The sequence below is a fragment of the Bos indicus genome, chromosome 4 (assembly GCF_029378745.1).
Source record: "Bos indicus isolate NIAB-ARS_2022 breed Sahiwal x Tharparkar chromosome 4, NIAB-ARS_B.indTharparkar_mat_pri_1.0, whole genome shotgun sequence".
NCBI lineage: Eukaryota > Metazoa > Chordata > Mammalia > Artiodactyla > Bovidae > Bos > Bos indicus.
In genome coordinates, this window is record NC_091763.1 from 30277409 (window position 1) to 30297193 (window position 19785).

General features: G+C 42.5%; 1 long non-coding RNA gene across 1 annotated transcript; it reads left to right on the forward strand.

The window, feature by feature from the left end:
• The first annotated feature begins 2019 nt into the window (after positions 1-2019).
• Positions 2020-18309, forward strand: LOC139182677 (uncharacterized). The gene is made up of 3 exons (XR_011566192.1): positions 2020-2784; positions 9585-10632; positions 17801-18309. It is a non-coding gene; the product is annotated as an uncharacterized lncRNA (long non-coding RNA).
• The last annotated feature ends 1476 nt before the right edge of the window (positions 18310-19785 follow it).

A 19785-nucleotide genomic window follows, 5' to 3' on the forward strand; every position in this document is an offset into this window, starting at 1 on the left:
AGCCATGAAATTAAAAGACGCTTACTCCTTGGAAGGAAAGTTATGACCAACCTGGATAGCATATTCAAAAGCAGAGACATTACTTTGCCAACAAAGGTCCGTCTAGTCAAGGCTATGGTTTTTCCTGTGGTCATGTATGGATGTGAGAGTTGGACTGTGAAGAAGGCTGAGCGCCGAAGAATTGATGCTTTTGAACTGTGTTGTTGGAGAAGACTCTTGAGAGTCCCTTGGACTGCAAGGAGATCCAACCAGTCCATTCTGAAGGAGATCAGCCCTGGGATTTCTTTGGAGGGAATGATGCTGAAGCTGAAATTCCAGTACTTTGGCCACCTCATGCGAAGAGCTGACCCATTGGAAAAGACTCTGATGCTGGGAGGGATTGGGGGCAGGAGGAGAAGGGGACGACAGAGGATGAGATGGCTGTATGGCATCACTGACTCGATGGACTTGAGTCTGGGTGAGCTCTGGGAGTTTGTGATGGACAGGGAGGCCTGGCGTGCTGCGATTCATGGGGTCGCAAAGAGTCAGACACGACTGAGCAACTGAACGGAACTGAACTGAATCTCAGGACCTCTGAGAGTGAATGCGGTGCTATTATTCACTACACATACCAGGATAATAGGTGTGTATGCCAGGCCTATTTGGCAGATCTTGTCATTTATGGTTGCACTATTCAAAACATATACAAACTTTAAGACATTTGGTAGTTTTTATCAAAATGCCATCCCAAAATACTGTATTAATTATATCAAGAGTTTTTGAAAGAATTTGTTTCCTGAAACCCACAAAGGCGTTAAAAAGCATTCATTCATTCACTTGAATAAATATTGGTTTAACTATTGCTATATGCAAGCTTATGCTAGACATAGGGTTAGCTGTTATGAGCAGTATCCATTCATAAGTCTATCAGGAACAGTAGATATTCTACAAATGCATGAGGCTACAAATATTATCATTTTATTTAAACTTAATGTATTAGTCAAACAGGTATCTTGTTTTAATTTGTATTTATTTGCTCACTAGTGAAATTGAACATGTTGTTTATGACTATTTGTATTTCTTCTTTTGTAAACTATTTATTACATCTTTGTGCATTTTGCTATAGTACATGGTTTCAAGTACTTTCCATTTTTATTTTCTTTTAATTGAAGGACAATTGCTTCACAATGTTGTGTTGGTTTCTACTGTACAACATGAATCAGCCATAAGTGTGTGTGTGTGTGTGTGTGTGTGCAATCCCCCCTCTCTTGAGCCTCTCTCCCCCCACCCCCCATCCGACCCCTCTAGGTCATCACAGAGCCGGGCTGGGCCCCCTGTGTTCCGGAGCCGCTCCCTCCTGTCTGTTACACACGGGTAGTGTATATATGTCAACGCTTCCCTCTCAGTGTGTCCCTCCCTCTTCTTCCTCCGCTGTCCACACTCTGTTCTCTATGTCTGCATCTCTGCTCCTGACGTGCAAATAAGTTCATCAGTACCGTTTTTCTAGATTCCACATACATGCGTTAGTATATGATATCTGATTTTCTCTTTCGGACTTACTTTACTCTATAACACCAGCTTACTTTTTTTCTGTCAAACTTTTGTATATGGTGGGTTTTGAATGAAGATTAAAAGTTTTGTGTAGTCATACCATCTATAGATTGTTTAATAATTTCTGACTTTGGTATTAATACCATAATTTGTCTATAATTTATAATGAACACATCTGTTGTAGAAAGAAATACGAGTCTTACATTAATGATTCCAGTTAAACAATTACTCAATAACATTTATTTTAAAAAATTATTTCCCCCTTAAGAAGGAAGGAGGAGAGACAATATAAGGATAGGGGACTAAGAGGTACAAACTATTATGTTTAAAATAAGCTACAAGGATATATTGTACAACACAGGGAATATAAGGTAAGGTAAGTCACTTCAGTCGTGTCCGACTCTGTGTGACCCCATAGAAGGCAGCCCACCAGGCTCCCCCGTCCCTGGGATTCTCCAGGCAAGAACACTGGAGTGGGTTGCCATTTCCTTCTCCAATGAATGAAAGTGAAAAGTGAAAGTAAAGTTGCTCAGTCATGTCCGACTCTTAGCAACCCCATGGACTGCAGCCGTCCAGGCTCCTCCATCCATGGGATTTTCCAGGCAAGAGTACTGGAGTGGGGTGCCATTGCCTTCTCCACAGGGAATATAACCAATATTTTATAATAACTATAAATGGAGCATAACCTTTAAAAATTGTGAATCACCACATTATACACCTGTAACTTTTATAATATCATACATCAACTACACTTCAATTAAAAAAAACATTTTCCCCGCTAATTTGAATTGTCATCTTCAGCACACAATAAGATCCCATATATATTTGCAGATCTGTTTCAAGGATTTCTCTTATATTCCTTGATCTATCTGTTGGTACTCATAATATCTCACCATTTTAATTATTTGGTGTTGGACTACGTTTTAGTATCCGATTATGCAAGTACTCCCTGGAGAAGAAAATGGCAACCTACTCCAGTATTCTTGCCTGGAAAATCCCATGGATGGAGGTACCTGGCAGGCTACAGTCCATGGGGTCGCAAAGAGTCAGATACGACTGAGCAACTTCACTTTACTATGCAAGTACTTACTCCTGCCATATTGTATTTCTTTAATATTTTATTGTTTATTCTCCTTGTACAGTTCTTCCAGATAAATTTTATAGGATTCCCCTACAGAAGTCATTGATCTGATGGGAATATACAGAGAGAGAGAATCAACAATTTTACAGGATTGATGTCTAACCAGGAACTTGGTATGTCTCTCTACTCATTCAAATATTCTTATATGTCCTATATTTTTCTGATTTATTTCAGGGTTTTTAAAACCACAGATTTTGCATATTTCTTATTAGATATGCATTTCTAAGTGTTTCATTGCTTTGCTCTGTATGTATGCGTGCATGTGCGGAGGGGACTTTTTTAATCCATTTATGTTTTCTAAATGGTTATTTCAACCTAGTGGTTTCCCCAGTTCTAGCTAATAGCATGCTACCATGTTACATCAGATAATAACATACACTGATGACTTGCATAAATATATCCCTTTAATTTGAGTTACTTTTCCCTACTTTAAATATATTACATAGCAATCGTCTGGCTTACTCTGGGCCCAGCCTACGATTATTTGCACTTTCATTCACCAAATGTCATTAAGACTCTTCAAGGGCTGCACGCTGAGTTGGGTATGAGGATGTGATGGTAACAAGAGTTCTGAAGAAGAATAAACAGATCTAATTTAGCTCAAGTCCTCATCAGGCAAGGCTGCCCTGAGAAAAATGATATTTAGGCTGAAACTTGTAGGGTGCTCAGGATTTGACTAGACAAAGAGGTGGAAGACAGCATGTGCAGCTTAGGGAGCAGCATGGAAGCGCCAGTCCAAAGAGTAGGCAAGAGAGGGGCCCTGAGTAGGGCTTATATCAGGGACGGCTCATGCTGCAGGACCTCTGACACTGAGGCTCCTGTCCTTCACCTTAGGAGCAGTGGAGAGCAATGAAGAGCTTCAAAAGGGAAGTGGCTTCAACATATCTGCATTTTAGAAAGATAACTGGATGCCACGTAGAGATGAAATTCAAGGAAGGCAAGAGAATTTTCAGGGAAAATAACAAGCAGAGTTTTGGAGTGGTCCACGTGAAATAACCACCTCTACCTGAATATGATAGGGTTAAGCAAGGGGTTAACCCTACTGATGGAAACAAAGTGATGGATTAAGAAGGGATATACGAGCAACAAGAGCAGGATTTGGGCATTGATTTGATGTGGACTGTGAGGAGAGGGAGCAGTTAGGAATGACCTCCAGGATTCTAGGCTTGAGTCATGTGTTTCTCACAGGTGCCATCTATGAGCTAGAAACATAGGAGGGCAGATTTGGGGCGTGAGACGAGACGCTAAGTTCCCGGTTTGGAGGTTTGGAGGTTGGCGTGCCTGTGAAACATCTAAGTGGAGACATCAAGTAGATTGTTAATACATGAGGAGGAACTCATAGGAGGAGTTTGAGCAGAGAATATAAATTTAAAAGTCACCAACATGTAGATGGTGGTTGAAATTAAACAAGTGAGGACTTCCCTGATGGCTCAGTGGTAAAGAATCTGCCTACTAATGCAGGAAACATGGGTTCTATCCCTGGTCTGGTAAGATCCCACATGCCACAGAGCAACTGAGCCCGTGCACCAACTCGAGCCTGTGCTCTAGAACCCAGGAACTGCAACAAGAGAAGCCACCGCAGTGAGAAGCCCAGGCTCTGCAACTACAGAGTAGCCCCTGCTTGCCACAACTAGAGAAAAGCCCGTGCAGCAGTGAAGACCCAGCACAGCCAAAAATAAATAAGTAATTTAAAAACATATACAAGTGAATACAATTGCCTTAAAGTGAGTGAAAATAAGCATTAAAGGGACCAGGTCCTAAGGAATTTCAATATGTAACAGTCAGGCTCAAGTTAGGTTAAAAGGGGAAGAAACTGACCTAGGGATGATTAAATATTTAATGGCATTTGAGAATAGAAACGGGAAAGGAGGTAAAGGCTTATAGGACTAATTTGGTGATCTTTACCCACTGTTAAAACCTTGAGCATTTGATTACATTTCTAATGTATTCTCATGGAAACAGCTTTTTCCTTGCAATGCTGGGTTGTTGTTTTTTTTTTTTCCTTCCTTTCAATACACTGCTCTAATTCCCATTCACAGAACACAGTTCTAGCCCAAAATGGTTATAGACTCGCTTGCTATATCTTATGGTTAAGCTCCCCTCTGAGGCTGAGTTAACTGCTCAGAAGCCCTGGGACCAAGCAAGGGCCCTTCATTGTTGGAAACTGCCCTCCATCTTCCAGAATCCTCTCCTCCTAGGGGAGGGTGAGAATGGATGTGCTTCCTCAGATTCACCATCCTAGGCAAAATTTAGGAACATTCCCAGATCAGCCACCTGGAGCCAAGCAGGCTCTTCATTTTAAATCATCAAGGTGCATCCCTAAATTTCAAGGATTAATGTCATTACCTAGGGAGTCTTGTTCAGCACAGCTAGTTAGATAGGTACAAAATGGTGCTGCTTTGGGGTAGTTTGCAAAAGCATTCAGTTCAGTTCAGTTCAGTCACTCAGTCGTGTCTGGCCCTTTGCGACCCCATGAATTGCAGCATGCCAGGCCCATGAACAGCATGAAAAGGCAAAAGCATTAGTAGGAAGTAAATGGTGTTAAAGTCAAACTAGTAGTAAAAGGATGCATAGCACACTCTGAGATATGACCTGCTATGACTGATGACACACAGAAGGACAAGGAGACTTGATGAATACAGTGACAGCTCATGAACCGTTCACTGTGGTGAGTGCAGTTTCTTGATATCATCCGATCATTCATTTACTCAACAAGTAGTGAGTGAGTGGCCACGGTGTTCCAGGCAATGTTCTGGGCATGAGGGTGCAGCAGCAGGAAACTGAAGACCAAGTTTACACTTCAGTGGTAGGGAAATAAGAAACAAGGAACACATTGTACTGTGCCGTGCTAAGTCATTTCAGTCATGTCCAGCTCTTTGCAGTCCTATGGACTGTAGCCCCACAGGCTCCTCTGTGCATGGAATTCTCCAGGCAAGTATACTGGAGTGGGTTGCCATGCCCTCCTCCAGAGGATCTTCCCAACCCAGGGATCGAACCTGACTCTTTTACATATCCTGCATTGGCAGGCCGGTTCTTTACCATAAGTGCCACCTAGGAAGCCTAAGGGACACTTTAGGCAAAAATAAAATACAGTTCAGTGATGGAATTGTGATTGACTAAGGGATATGTCAGTTTGGGTGAACAAGTATCACAAATGTGGTGAGATAATTTACTTGGTTAAGTAAATTGGTAAAGGTATTCCTATGGAGAGAGGAGCCTGATGGGTTATAAAGTCCATGGGGTTGCAGAATAGTTGGACATGACTTAGTGACTTAAACAACAAAAATTTACCAAGTTAAGATGCTATTTTAGTGGCAGAGTTCTATCACAGAGTGTGTCTTGGTCCGTTTGGGCTGCTATAAAAAAAAGTACTGTAGAGTAGGTGGCTTATAAACAACAGAAATGTATTCCTCACAGTTCTGGAGGCTGGAAGTCCAAGATCAGGATGACACATGGTTTGGTGAGAGCCATCTGGTTCACAGATGGCACATCTTCTTGCTGCTACCTCACAGGCTGAAGGATAAGGGAGCTCTCTGGGGTCTCTTTTATAAGGGCACTAATTCCACTCATGAGAGTTCCACCCTCAGGACCTAATCACCCCCAGAAGCCTCACCTGCAGTCACGTTAGGGGTTAGGATTTCGATATATGACTTTGGGACAGACACAAATATATAGTCTACAGCAGAGTAGATCTGAATTTCAGTCTGGCTACTTGCTAGATGTGATCTCGGAAAAATTGTTTCAGATCTTTGAGCTTGTTCTAGCTGTTCAGTTCTCTGGGCTTTAGCTGCTTCATGTGGAAAGTAGAGCCAGGGAACCTACTGCGATGATCCAGTAGACCTCATCAAGAGTCAAGCACAGGCTACTAAACTGTCTCCCTCCCAGTCCTTTCCCATGTGAAAGGCTTAGCCTAGCCTAAGTTTAGAGCTAGTCGAGAGCCTATGACTTCTCACTCACAGTACACCTTCATCATTTCTAAAATAACAATCCCAGGCACATGACAGCCTCTTTCAGTTGAAAAAAAAATTGTGACCTTGTAGATATATTTTGAAATATGAGAGAAAAAGTTTCAGCTTACATAAAAAGCTGATAGCAGAGTCCCCCACATGACAAGAAAATAGCAGTTGGTTCCAACTGTTACAGAGATGTCACCAAACATCTCTAGTTGTCTTGATTATTTCATATACTCTTGTTCAATCTACTGCTATTTATTGATATAGATTCAGTTTTCTGTAAGAGAAACTCAAAATGCAGGGACAAACTGCAGAAGTTGACTTCTCCTTTGTGAAGCTATCTCGGAGTTGGTATTCCAGGACTGGGATGGCAGCTCCTCAGTTTCAGACCTAGGCTTCATGCACACTGCCTGTCACCCTTGGATTATTGCCCCATCTCCACAGCACAGAGATGACCCATCACCACCACATGGGCATTCCAGCTAGCGGGAAAGGGACGAGGAAGGGGATGGCAAACTGGAGACAGCACAGATCACCGCCCTTCACACTCCATCGGGCAGAACTTAGTCACAGGGTCCACATAACCTGCAATTGCTATTTGAGCACAGGAGGGAAGACAGATTATGAGGACCACTTAGCCTCAGCCTTAATTTACAAAGGTGCCACCCATTTACGGAGAAGGCGATGGCAGCCCACTCCAGTAACTCTTGCCTGGAAAATCCCATGGACAGAGGAGCCTAATAGGCTGCAGTCCATGCAGTTGCTAGAAGTCGGAGACGACTGAGCGACTTCATTTTCACTTTTCCCTTCCATGCATTGGAGAAGGAAATGGCAACCCACTCCAGTGTTCTTGCCTGGAGAATCCCAGGGACAGGGGAGCCTGCTGGGCTGCCGTCTATGGGGTCGCACAGAGTCGGACACGACTGAAGCGACTTAGCAGCAGCAGCAGCAGCAACCCATTTAAGGGAAGGGTATAACCTATGCCCTAAAACATACCAGTGTGTGACTTAAAGTATAAGAAACATATTTTAAAGAAATATAATTGATTTTTTTTTCATACAAATCTATTTACTTTTAAACTAGTTACTTTTGGAAGTTACTCTGAAAATTATTGTTCCAAATATTTCTTGCCACTGCCTTTTTAGAAACAGTTCTTATACCACATGAGAATATCTGACTTACTGGTTTATAGTAAACAGCTCAGTTTTTCTTCAAAATCAAAATTATTTTCAAAATATAGAAAATTCACTATTGAGGAGTTTTAAAAAATGTTAGATAGCTCTAAAAGCAATTCCAAAAACCTTCACAGAAGACATTTTGTGTGAATCAAAAAGTTCTAGAATACTTGCTCAAACAATGAATGACTTTTACCTTATGTCCTACTTCACACAGTTTTTAGGGCAGTGTTAACTGGCCGTTTGTGAGAATGGATGTGCAGAGCAGGACTCACCTGTAACATGCAATGACTGCCATATACCAGGGGGAGCTTTATCCCCAGGCTTTTTCTTGTGACTTCCCTCAAGATATCCTATAAACTATTGATATACATTTTTGCAAACAGTTTGAACTCTTTTGTGTCTTTGAATCTTTGATTGTTCAAAATCACCTCCTCTGTGAACCTGTCAGTAGCTTCCCTGTTAGAGCCAGCTACTCTTCCTTCTGTGTTCCTGTCACCTTCTATGTACAGCAGACTTTTAGTGCTTAATATATCACCCACTAATTGTCCGTTTACCTGATATCCCTACATTGTGCACATGGATGTGTGCATGCATGTTTGCGCACACACCCCTGTGTCCCTACGAGGGAGGGACTTCTTAGGCCTCCTTCTGACTGCCTTGTTCATCCTTGCATGCCCCCTAGTGCCTTCTGCACAGTGGCACTCAGCAGTGCTGGAGCAATGAATGGGCAAACAAATGTAATCTATTCTTAGAAAATAACTCGCTTTCTGTCTCTGGCTCTCTGGCTCTCAGCTTCTCATCTTTATTTATAGTTTCCTTATAAAACCTGGGGAGTGGCACAAGTGTTCTCTGAAATCTTTTGATTCTAAGCAATATTGGGCCAAGATGGTGATTTTGACGGAGGTACTGGCAAATTCTAGGGATAAAGTCTGCTCAAAGAAGGTGGAGGAAATGCTGGGACTTTCAAAGACACACCTTTGTTAGGAGCCCACCTTTCAGACAGACTGGGCTAGATTTGTCTCAAGTGGTAAATGCTGTCTCTACACACAGGCACTTCCATTTCATTGGTGAAGAGTTAGGTAAAGAAAAGAAAGCTTTAACCTTTCTGTGTCTGGAAGCACAGTGAAGAAGGAATTACCCAATTCCCAAGAAACTAAATTATTGACTGCAATGTCTACTAAGATTATTGAGAATGATTAAAGTTAGCACTGCAGAGCCCTTGAAACTGTTAAACCAAAATAGAAATAATAAAAGGAAAGCTTAAACTCTTAATTTTTGGTTTACAATCTGATTGGATAACAGAGAATATTATCACAAGCACATATGTAAAATAAGAAAACAAAGGAAATGCGATCACCAAATAACATCATTTAATGCAACTTTAAAATTTCCTCAATGTGCCATTTCCCAAAAAGAGTGTCCTAGAATACTTCCTTGGTAAGAAAATTATTTATGTATTCAAGTTGGAAGAGTTAAAAAAAAAAAATCCCACGTGATATATGTTCTTAGAAAAACAGAACTAACTTAACAAGGACTTGCCAAACACCAAAACAAAACAAAAAATGTTTAAAATATCCCAGCACCTGTAACAGCCTGTGGACCATTACCTGCATTGTGACAATAACCGAAGTTTTCTCAGTGAAGCTGCCTCCTGATTGTTCATCAGTCTTTGACCTGGAGAGGAGGTGGGGACTGGGTGAGGGGCAGGGGGGAAATCAACCTCAAAGGAAGCAAAAGGAGAAATACTGGAATGACCTTTATTTCTTTTTCATTTCTCTTTAGTTGTCGGTGAATATCAATGAAGTGTTTCCATCTCAATCAGGAGCACCGATTTGATGCCCCAGGCCTGAGCACTGCTTCTTTTGAGCACAAGATGGAGGAGTTCATTCATTGTTTACTCATTCGAGATTCTTCCCTACTACGTTAGCAATAGTTAAAAAAAAAAAAAAAAAAAAGACATCATGTGGCAGCAGGGAACTCAAGGTTTTACCTGTCTTGAATTCATGGAGCATTTTCAAATGGTGCCATCCCGGCAGGTGTGACCGCGCTTTTGCGGAGCCTCGGTGCTGTTTTACCTGCTTGAGTCTGTCAGAAACCCATTTGTATGCGCCCGGCTAATGTGCTAGAAATAAAAGCCCCAAACTGTCAAGTAAACTGCACCTGTACGAAGCAGTTAAATGGTTCCATCTGCTATTATCCCGGGAGATCAAAGGCCATCCCCGGGAGGGGTGCCCAAGGACCAAAGCAAAGGGTAGAGCGCCTTGTCTTGGAGTTTAAAAAGAAGAGGACAACGAAGAGGAGAGCGGTGAGGGGGGTGAAAACCGGGGAGAAAAAGATCCCGAGGCTCGGGCCGGGCTGGACTACCTGAAGGAGCTTTTGTCTGATCCAGGCGCGCTGGGAGCACATTCTTTCACATTAAGAACCGCAGGGGAAGACATTCATTCACTCCCCTTTTTTTGGTGACGTAGCTGGGGCATTCATGTGTTTTTAACCTTGAATAATTTTTGTCTCTAAGCTCCAAACAAGTTTTATCCTGTCCACAGGTCAGTTTTGTTACAGAGGCCAATTAGCAGTGCTACCTTCGCCTGCGGCAAAAAGCCAAGTAATGGCGGGGCAAGCCCTCCGGAGAGGTGATGAATAACTCTGGAGAGCTGTAATTTGAAAGGGGGGCCTTTGAAGCATTTACCTTACATGGGACGCTATTGTCACTGCAGGGTGTTTGATCTTAAAATAATTTACTTAATGATCTCACCATGGGAGCAATTGGCAGAGCAAGATTAGGCTGTAAGGCCTAATGGACATGGGAAAAGTTAAAATTGCTCGGAGAAAGGTATGTACAGCTCTGAGATCTGTCCGTGTTGTGTGTTCATTACTTGGGCGCTTGGGGGAGTGGGGGGAGGTGGGAGGCGGGGAGCCTGACCGCGATCAGCTTTGCATAGCTCATCAGAGAAAATCTTCCGATGCCCGCCTCTCATGGCATGCGGCTGAGCATTTTTTCTCTTGCCTGCATTTCAGAGTTCCTGGGAATTAATGATCTGATTTTTACAGTCAATAATTTTATCCCCCCGCTTTTTTTTCTGCAAGCAAGGAGCCACTGTATAAGGAAGGCACAGGGGAGGAGGGTGGCACCCCCAGTGCAGGCTTCTGAGTTGGCAAACTCGGTAGACACAGGCCAGTTATTCGGGCAGTTGTTATCTGAGGCCCAAATATGGCTTTGTCCTCTAGAAAGGAAATTTCTTCTAATGTGAACCCTGATTCAATGTATTTATAACACATGTTTGCTTGTGTTTTCTTACATGCACATTAATTACTTATATGGCAATTGGAAGAACTATCTTAATGTTGGGTTCAACCTGTTTGACATCAAGAGAGCACTTTGGGGTTTAAATTTCTTCTTAATTTTGCTCTTTCAACCATTCAGTTTGCTTACAGCCAAGCCGCTTGGGACTTCCTGATGCTTCAGACAGTAAAGTGTCCGCTTACAATGCGGGAGACCCAGGTTCAATCCCTGAGCTAGGAAGATCTCCTGGAGAAGGAAATTGCAACCCACTCCAGTATTCCTGCCTGGAAAATCCCATGGACGGTGGAACCTGGTAGGCCACAGTCCATGGAGTCCCAAAGAGTTGGACATGACTGAGGGACTTCACTTTCACTTTAAGCCCCTTGTAAAAAGATATCCTATTTTCTCAATTATGGACTTGGAAAAGATACCTTAAATGAATATCTAACCAGAAAAAAAGCAACCTAAGAACCGCTATTGCTGTTTTTTGTATTTGATGCTAAACCTAAGGAAATGTGATGCGATAGAACATGAATAAATAACAAATGAATTCACTTCCTTTCTAGTGCAGATTCTAGCTAAGCAATATCATAAAGGCCTGTCCATGCAGTCCAATGTCTTGTGTATTCTTCCATTGGGAAGCAGTACCCAGAGAATGTATCTACACACATCCTCTGGGAAGTTTGACTTCATGTTATTTGTGCAAAATAACAAGCTCAACTTTGAGCTCAAATTAGGTGAGTCTGATTTCCCAACTTTTGCCTGTGTCTGGTAGGACAGTGCAATAAAATATTTTTAGTTCATGCAAATCAAATAATTATGAACACAAGAACCAGCTTTACGCCAGCAAATACCAGTTGCATGTGCCAATTTAGGATAGCACAAATTTCCCCACAAGTCTGAAACTTTTCTGAAATTTAGCTTTTGGAGTCCATTTCTGGTGAATCTATTGAGATATGCCTGAGAATCTTCATCTACCAAAATAGACTCCTTTTGAGTTTGTCTTTTTATCACTAATCTGTATTGAAAATTAGCAACTTATTAATTTGCTTCAATAATTTCTTCTCTGATGGGTGGAAATAACTATCTGAGGCTGAACTAAAGGTTATTTAAAGATTATTTATGCTTTGCTCATAGATTCTCCTTGTTAAATTACTTGGTAAGTGGGCCTGGCCCTCATTCTCAAACCTGGACTGGTAATGCAAAGAATGGCAGCAAGTAAGGATACGCATCTGTGTGTCTTACCCTTTTTCAGTCAGCTAGGAGATGCCAGGCCCACACAGGTAACATGGGGATTTAAGTGACATAATATAGTGAAGCACATGGGGATGATGCAGCAAACAGAAGATGCTCAATAGAAGTTCTTTCCCACCCTGTGCTCTGGCAACAGCTTTAAATACCCCTGGTCAGAGTTAAGCTGGCATCACCTTCCTCCTCCACATGTAGCATTTCCCTCCTTTTCCACTCACAGTCCAGTAGAGGTTACAAGTGAAGCTGTTTTCTGTGGGTGAGTCAAGCTAAGATTGTTTGTGAATATCTGTGAACTATTCAGGGAGAAATTAGGTTAGTCATCTCTAGGCCATGTCAAAGCTGCAAGTACTAACGTAGATTTTCAGCCTCTGGTGCTGGGTACTCAGTGAGATTTTTCTCTCTTTCATCTTTCCTTCTTCTCTGTTTCCATTTTTCCCAATGCTACCATTAAATTATTCTCAATCTTAAAGTAATTCTAGTTGCATTTGTTGTCTTAAGAGGTGAATGTAACTTGAAACCAAGAGAAGAGACAAACTAACATGGATTAGAAAAGAATAAGAAAAGATAACTAGGAAAGAAAGGAAGTTATGCCTATTTCAACATGTAAGTTACCATTTGAGTAACGGCATGATTATACCTTCATTAAGTCCCTCTATGGTTTTTTCTTTCTTTCGTGTGCATCTCCCCTCCCTCTCTGATCTCTCTCTCCATCTCCCTTCATCTATGTGTCTCCATTTCTCTTTCTCCTCTTCCCTTTCCTCCTGGCCATAATACTTTCATATTATATGAAAATATTCTTATTTCATAGTATATGAGATGTTATATGAAAATATATTCGTGAATATTATATGAAAATATTCTTCTCTGCCCCATCCCTCTCCCCGCTTCTGAGTTTCTGAGTACATGTCTCCATCTCTGTCTCCTACTGTGCATGTTCTTCTGTGTCTGCCAGCTCTCTCTCTCTCTCTTTCTCTCTCTCTCTCTGAAAACCCAGGATGTAAATTAAAAGGTCAAAGCTGAGTATGTGAATATTAGATAAATTTTTCTTTATCATCATCTGTAATGATTTGCTTTTCCAAGTAAAAGCTATGAATTCACAAGCTCACTCTTAGAACCTTCCAATCTACCAGTGACCTGGATGTCAAGAAGCACTTGACCTTCACAGGCAGCAGGTGCTGAGCCATCTCCTGAGCCCACACAGCAAGGAGGCAACTGCCCTGCCAGTCCCAGCATTCATGCTACAGGAGGAGTCATAAGAGTGGGCTGAAAAAGAACAAAGTCAAGGTCAAGCCACTCGCCTACCTCTCCCCGCCAGCTCCCTCCCACCTTGCACTGATTACTGTCCTGTGTTTCAGAGGTATTCCCGCTGGCCTAGAACCATCATCTCATCCAGAAGACACATAAATTCCACCCAGGTAGTTCTAAAATCACCCAGCTGATCATTCAATTTATGTACAGTATCAAGTATTCATTTCATAGCTGCTATTTCAGTCCCACTGACCTATGGGTCCTTGACATGTGTTCCGCTAGGTCCCTCCAGTGATGTAAAAGTAAATTTTTAGTACTCGCAGAAAAAGCAATGCAGTTCATTTGTCACAGACTGCCAGGCCCCATCAGACATGAAGATACTGTAAAGTAGGCATCAGACAGTTTTCCAGTGTCCATCACTATCAGGGGAAAGAGCCGGCTACGGTGGCCAGGGGCTCAGACTAAGTCTCCTTGCTCAGAATGCTCTGCGACTCGGCATTAGGCTTCCTGAGAGCACACTGACTCCAGCACGGTGCCCGAAGGAGGTATCTGGATGTAACTCCATAGGATTTTCTCATTTCTATCTGTGGGCACCATCTGTACTGGCCTATGACAGAAGCATCTTTCTCTTATTTTAAGATGAGCTGCAGGAGAGGAGCTGGGGCAAGGGAGACAGTTGTCTCTCTCAGGACTCTGCTTTATGATCACTGCAGACCGTGCCACTTCCGAGCTGTGCCCCTTCCTTTACCCCATATCCCCTGGATATTCCCACAGATCCTTGTTTCCTAATCCCCCACTGTCTGTTCTTTGCTTCATCACTTCTGCTTAATTCCCCCACTGTTCTCTCTGAATCAAAATCATGTGACTTTCTGTTTGGGAACTTGAAAAATGCATACTGGCCATTGGCCCAATTTCAACTTTAAGACAATAAGTACGTTATTGTTAAAGTACAGTAACCAGTAGTTTCAGAAATTTCTTCCCCCCAAATGGAAGAGTAGTTTCTGGAGTAGCCAGTTTGCCTAGAAATTCAAAACAACAGTGTTCAGAGACTGAGAGAGGCAGATGTGGAGAATTTGACCACAGATTTGAAAGGATGAAAATAAGATTTGTTGTGATGTGGATTGTGTGTGTGTGTGTGTTTACTGTTAGAAAATAAAAGCCCCAGTTCTTACGGATTGTTGGAAATTTGATTTATTTAGTGATTTTTTTTTTCTTAAGTAAAATGACTTCTCAGGACAACTTCAGAATTTTCAAATTCTGAAGATCTTACCCTGACTGTTGCAATCACAAGCCCTACTAATGAATGATCTTACATCTTTCCTTCAGCTGTCATTTCTCTCATACTTCCCAAGGACAGATATTTGTGTCTAGAGTTAAAATGGAAAAACAAAACCTCAAAATCTCTAACTTGTCTCTAGTAAATGTTTTCGGTAGATATTAAGTTGAAGCGTCGAGCATGGACTACTCACAAGACTTTCTGAAAAATATATAGTAGTGTGACTCCTCATACGATTTCTGCTAAGTCAGCTGTGGGTGACATAAGGAAAAGAGAACTGATATTCATTTGCCCTTAGAGCATCACATGTGATGACTTACAGCAACTTGCTGTATAGCCAAGGAAACTGGGACCTGGACAGATCAAGTGGAAGATCTGGGATTTGAAAGCCAGTTCCTCTTTGTGGGCAGCTGGTGGTTCTAATGCTTCCATCCTCCAGGTATAAAACATTCTTAGCAGTGGTAATGCTAGTGCCTTCTCCTGGTGGATACTCTGGTGCACTCTCCAGATACTTGTCCTCCCAGCTCCTGTGTCTGCTGCTACAGCTCTCAGCTCTCAGCTGAGTCTGTCTCCCAGTTTTGTCTCTGGCTTAAGAGAAAGACCTCTGTCAAGATGAGGCTCCCTCCCTGTGGGGAGCCTGCATCCAGAGTCTGATTGATCCCTGGGAGTACAATGTATAAAGAGGTGGCTCTTTTTACGATGGCAAGAGGTGTGGTTCTCTTTCCTTGTCCCCTGTTCCTCTAGGGCAGGAGAGAGAGGTAAGGGAGGGAGTAGGTGCTAGGGGGAATAAAGGCAGGATGAGGGGTTGAGAGAAGAGAAAGCAGCTGGAAGGGGAAGAGCCAAGTTTAAATGAGGTGACCTCCAAACATCGCCAGGAGAGGGGTTAGGGTTGCTAGTGCTCATAAAGGTCAAGGGCTTAGGATCAGGATTAAACTCATCCGTAGCACACCAGCCTTGATCTCCCCAGATACCTGGCCCTCTCTCATCCCTTCCTGACTTGGGCCCTACTGAAGGGCCATCTCAGTTCCAGAACTCCAGTGGGACTGACCGAGGCCTTTCTCTCATCTGTGTCACAGTTCAGGTCCTTCCTCTTTGAGATCTTATTTTCTTCTCATCCCCAAAGGTATTGATCCTGAGAGATGATAATAAACTTCCTGCTTGTAAACTTCCATACAAAATCTGTTTCCCAGAACCTGACCTATTATACTAGTTAAAAAAACAACAAAATTCTGTAAAGCAATTATCCTTCAATTTAAAAATTAATTAATTAAAAAAATAAAACAACAACAAAACACACATGTCATCATTTTCAAATGCTGCTCTGTGCTGTCACTATGATGTTCATGACACACTGAGACTCAGAAGAGGGAAGAAACTTTCTCAGGGTTGCACAGCAAAGTGCTCGAACTAAGACAGAATGAATTTTCAATTTCTGGTCCAAAAGCATGTGTGAGCATCATAAAGGTGTTCATACTGAACTATCCCTAAAAGTGTTTCTCCTGAGACTATGATTCTTCACGATTTCACCCTCCACCATGCATTTCTATTTCCTTAGTTGTTCACCTTATCCCCTTCCCAAACTTGCTTTTTTCCAGTCCTACCAACTCCCTTCTGCAAGGCTTTCTTTACAACAGCAGTGAGGGAGGGAAGTACAGGGACTCCATAGGGCAGTAATACTTTGGCACTAGAAACCTCATAGGGATTGGAATGAAAACTGACCTTTCCCAGTCCTGTGGCCGCTGCTGAGTTTTCCAGATTTGCTGGCATATTGAGTGCAACACTTTCACAGCATCATCTTTCAGGATTTGAAATAGCTCCACTGGAATTCCATCACCTCCACTAGTGTGGGGAGCTGCCCGTGAGAACGGGGTCCTTTGTCTAAAGGACACAGCCCTGGGAGCTGCCTCAGTCCTTGAGGGTTTGCTTGCAAACATAGCTCTCTGTCCCGCCACCCCAGAGATTAGGTGATTATTTACTGCAGACACCTGGAGTTCTGGACAAACTTCTCACACACAGGGAAATGTTATCTGGTGTAAGAAATAATAACAGGGTGCCATTCCCATGCTCTCAAGATTTCTTGTGGCCTTTTGTAAGATGTATACGTCAACCAAGAAAAATGTTAACTGTCTTGTTTTTCTCTTGCTCTCCTATATAAATATAAGATGCTGAATAAAGTCGTAGTCAGACCGCTTCCCTTTGTGGAGACGTGTCTGATCCTCTCGACCCCATCTTTGCTGTAGTATTCTTTTGCTGTAGTATTCTTTCTCAGCCGCATCGTGCACGTTCTCGGGACCTGATCGACTTTGCCGGCTGGCTCCGGCACACTAGCTTTGTTCGTAGTGATGCTTTCTAAGGCCCACTTGACTTCATATTCCAGGATGTCTGGCTCTAGGTCAGTGATCACACCATCGTGATTATCTGGGTCGTGAAGATCTTTTTTGTACAGTTCTTCTGTGTATTCCTGGCACCTCTTCTTAATATCTTCTGCTTCTGTTAGATCCCTACCATTTCTGTCCTTTATCGAGCCCATCTTTGCAAGAAATGTTCTCTTGGTAGCTCTAATTTTCTTGAAGAGATCTCTAGTCCTACCCATTCTGTTGTTTTCCTCTATTTCTTTGCATTAGTCGCTGAGGAAGGCTTTCTTATGTCTCCTTGCTATTCTTTGGAACTCTGCATTCAGATGCTTATATCTTTCCTTTTCTCTTTTGTTTTTCGCTTCTCTTCCTTTCACAGCTATTTGTAAGGCCTCCTCAGACAGCCATTTTGCTTTTTTGCATTTCTTTTTCTTGGGGATGGTCTTGCTCCCTGTCTCCTGTACAATGTCAGGAACCTCCATCCATAGTTCATCAGGCACTCTTTCAGACCTAGGCCCTTAAATCTATTTCTCACTTCCACTGTATAATCATAAGGGATTTGATTTAGGTCATACCTGATTACTTGCAGATATCAAGACTGCTGGGAGAAATATCAAAAATCTCAGATATGCAGATAACACCACCCTTAGGGCAGAAATTGAAGAAGAACTAAAGAGCCTCTTGATGAAAGTGAAAGAGGAGAGTGAAAAAGTTGGCTTAAAGCTCAACATTCAGAAAACAAAGATTATGGCATCTGGTCCCATCACTTCATGGCAAATAGATGGAGAAACAGTGGAAACAGTGGCAGACTATTTTTTGGGCTCCTAAATCACTGCAGATGGTGACTGCAGCCATGAAATTAAAAGACGCTTGCTCCTTGGAAGAAAAGCTATGACCAACCTAGACAGCATATTAAAAAGCAGAGACATTACTTTGCCAACAAAGGTCTGTCTAGTCAAGGCTATGGTTTTTCCAGTAGTCACATATGGATGTGAGAGTTGGACTATAAAGAAAGCTGATCACCGAAGAACTGATGCTTTTGAACTGTGGTGTTGGAGAAGACTCTTGAGAGTCCCTTGGACTGCAAGGAGATCCAACCAGTCCATCCTAAAGGAAATCAGTCCTGAATGTTCATTGGAAGGACTGATGTTGAAGCTGAAACTCCAATCCTTTGGCCACCTGATGCGAAGAGCTGACTCATTTGAAAAGACTCTGATGCTGGGAAAGATTGAAGGCGGGAGGAGAAGGGGACGACAGAGGATGAGATGGTTGGATGGCATCAGTGACTCAATGGACATGAGTTTGAGTAAACTCTGAGAGTTGGTGATGGATAGGGAGGCCTGGTATGCTGCAGTCCATGGGGTCGCAAAGAGTCGGACACGACCAAGCGACTGAACGGAACTGAACTGAGAGACCTCTTTGCCCAGAAGAAAGTGGTGACAGGGGAAGGCATCTAGTGCCCTGGCAATGCATTACTGACCCTGTGTTCTAGGTAACTGGTTCTTCTAATGCTTTACACTCCTGACTTTAAAGTAGAATTTCAACAGAGCCAGTGCTCCAATCTTGATTGCAGAGAGAGGGAATTTCTCAAGCTAAAGCTATGTAAGTATAGAAGCAATTGGGATGCCCGATAATTCCGTGCAACTGTTTTAATGTTCTTGGGTCCATTCACCAAGTTTACAATACCCTCTGGTATCCCTGGGGATGCTCAGTCATTTGGTTCAGCTCAACACTGGCTGTAGGAGGAATCCTTTCCGCTCCTTAAAGAAAAGCCTCAGAATCTATTCATTGTCCTGGTGTTCTGGAGCTCCGTAGGCCTCAGGGGATTTCCACCTCTTCCTGCAAATCCTCTCAGACTGATTGGCAAGCATAGCTCATACCAATTAGCTTCTTGCTTAGCCTCAGGACAGGTGTTTGGGGAATCAAGGGTTCATAGGTACTATGTTTCATTTTATTTTTGATCCTTGATTTTTCCTCTCTTTCTCTCTCTTTTGACAAGGTTTTGGGACACAGAGTGAAGTCTGCTCAGATCCATCTGTCTCCTTACTATTTCAACCAATATACTCCCTCCTACAAAAAGTATGTCTTCAGAAAGTGCACTCAGGTTGGAAAAGTGTGGAAAGAGCAGATGAACTTACTGTCAGTGGCCATATGATCCCTCACTGTTCATTGTCTTCATCACTAAGTAAGACCCACCAGGTAAGGCACTCACTCACACACTTTGGCTTCTCCTGGGCCAAGGTAACAATATAGCCTGGGGGAAAGTCCTAGTCTGACTGATGTGCAGTGTATAGGTATGTGGTAGTTTGTTGAATTTTAGGTATTCTAAGCTTGACTCTAAATGACCTTTTTAAAAAAGAAAACAAAAGGCTTACACTTATCTGTTTCATGAAATTTGTTATTTATGGGGCGGGGTGGAGGGCAGGTTCCAAAACACCTATATATCATAGAATTTGTTTTAGATGTGTCTTTTCTGTGTTATACCAACCCTCAGGAGTTCAAGAGTGTCCTTCTCAAACCATCTGTCTTCCTAAAAGGCTGGGATTAAAAGTGTGGAACCCAGGTTTCCCAGGT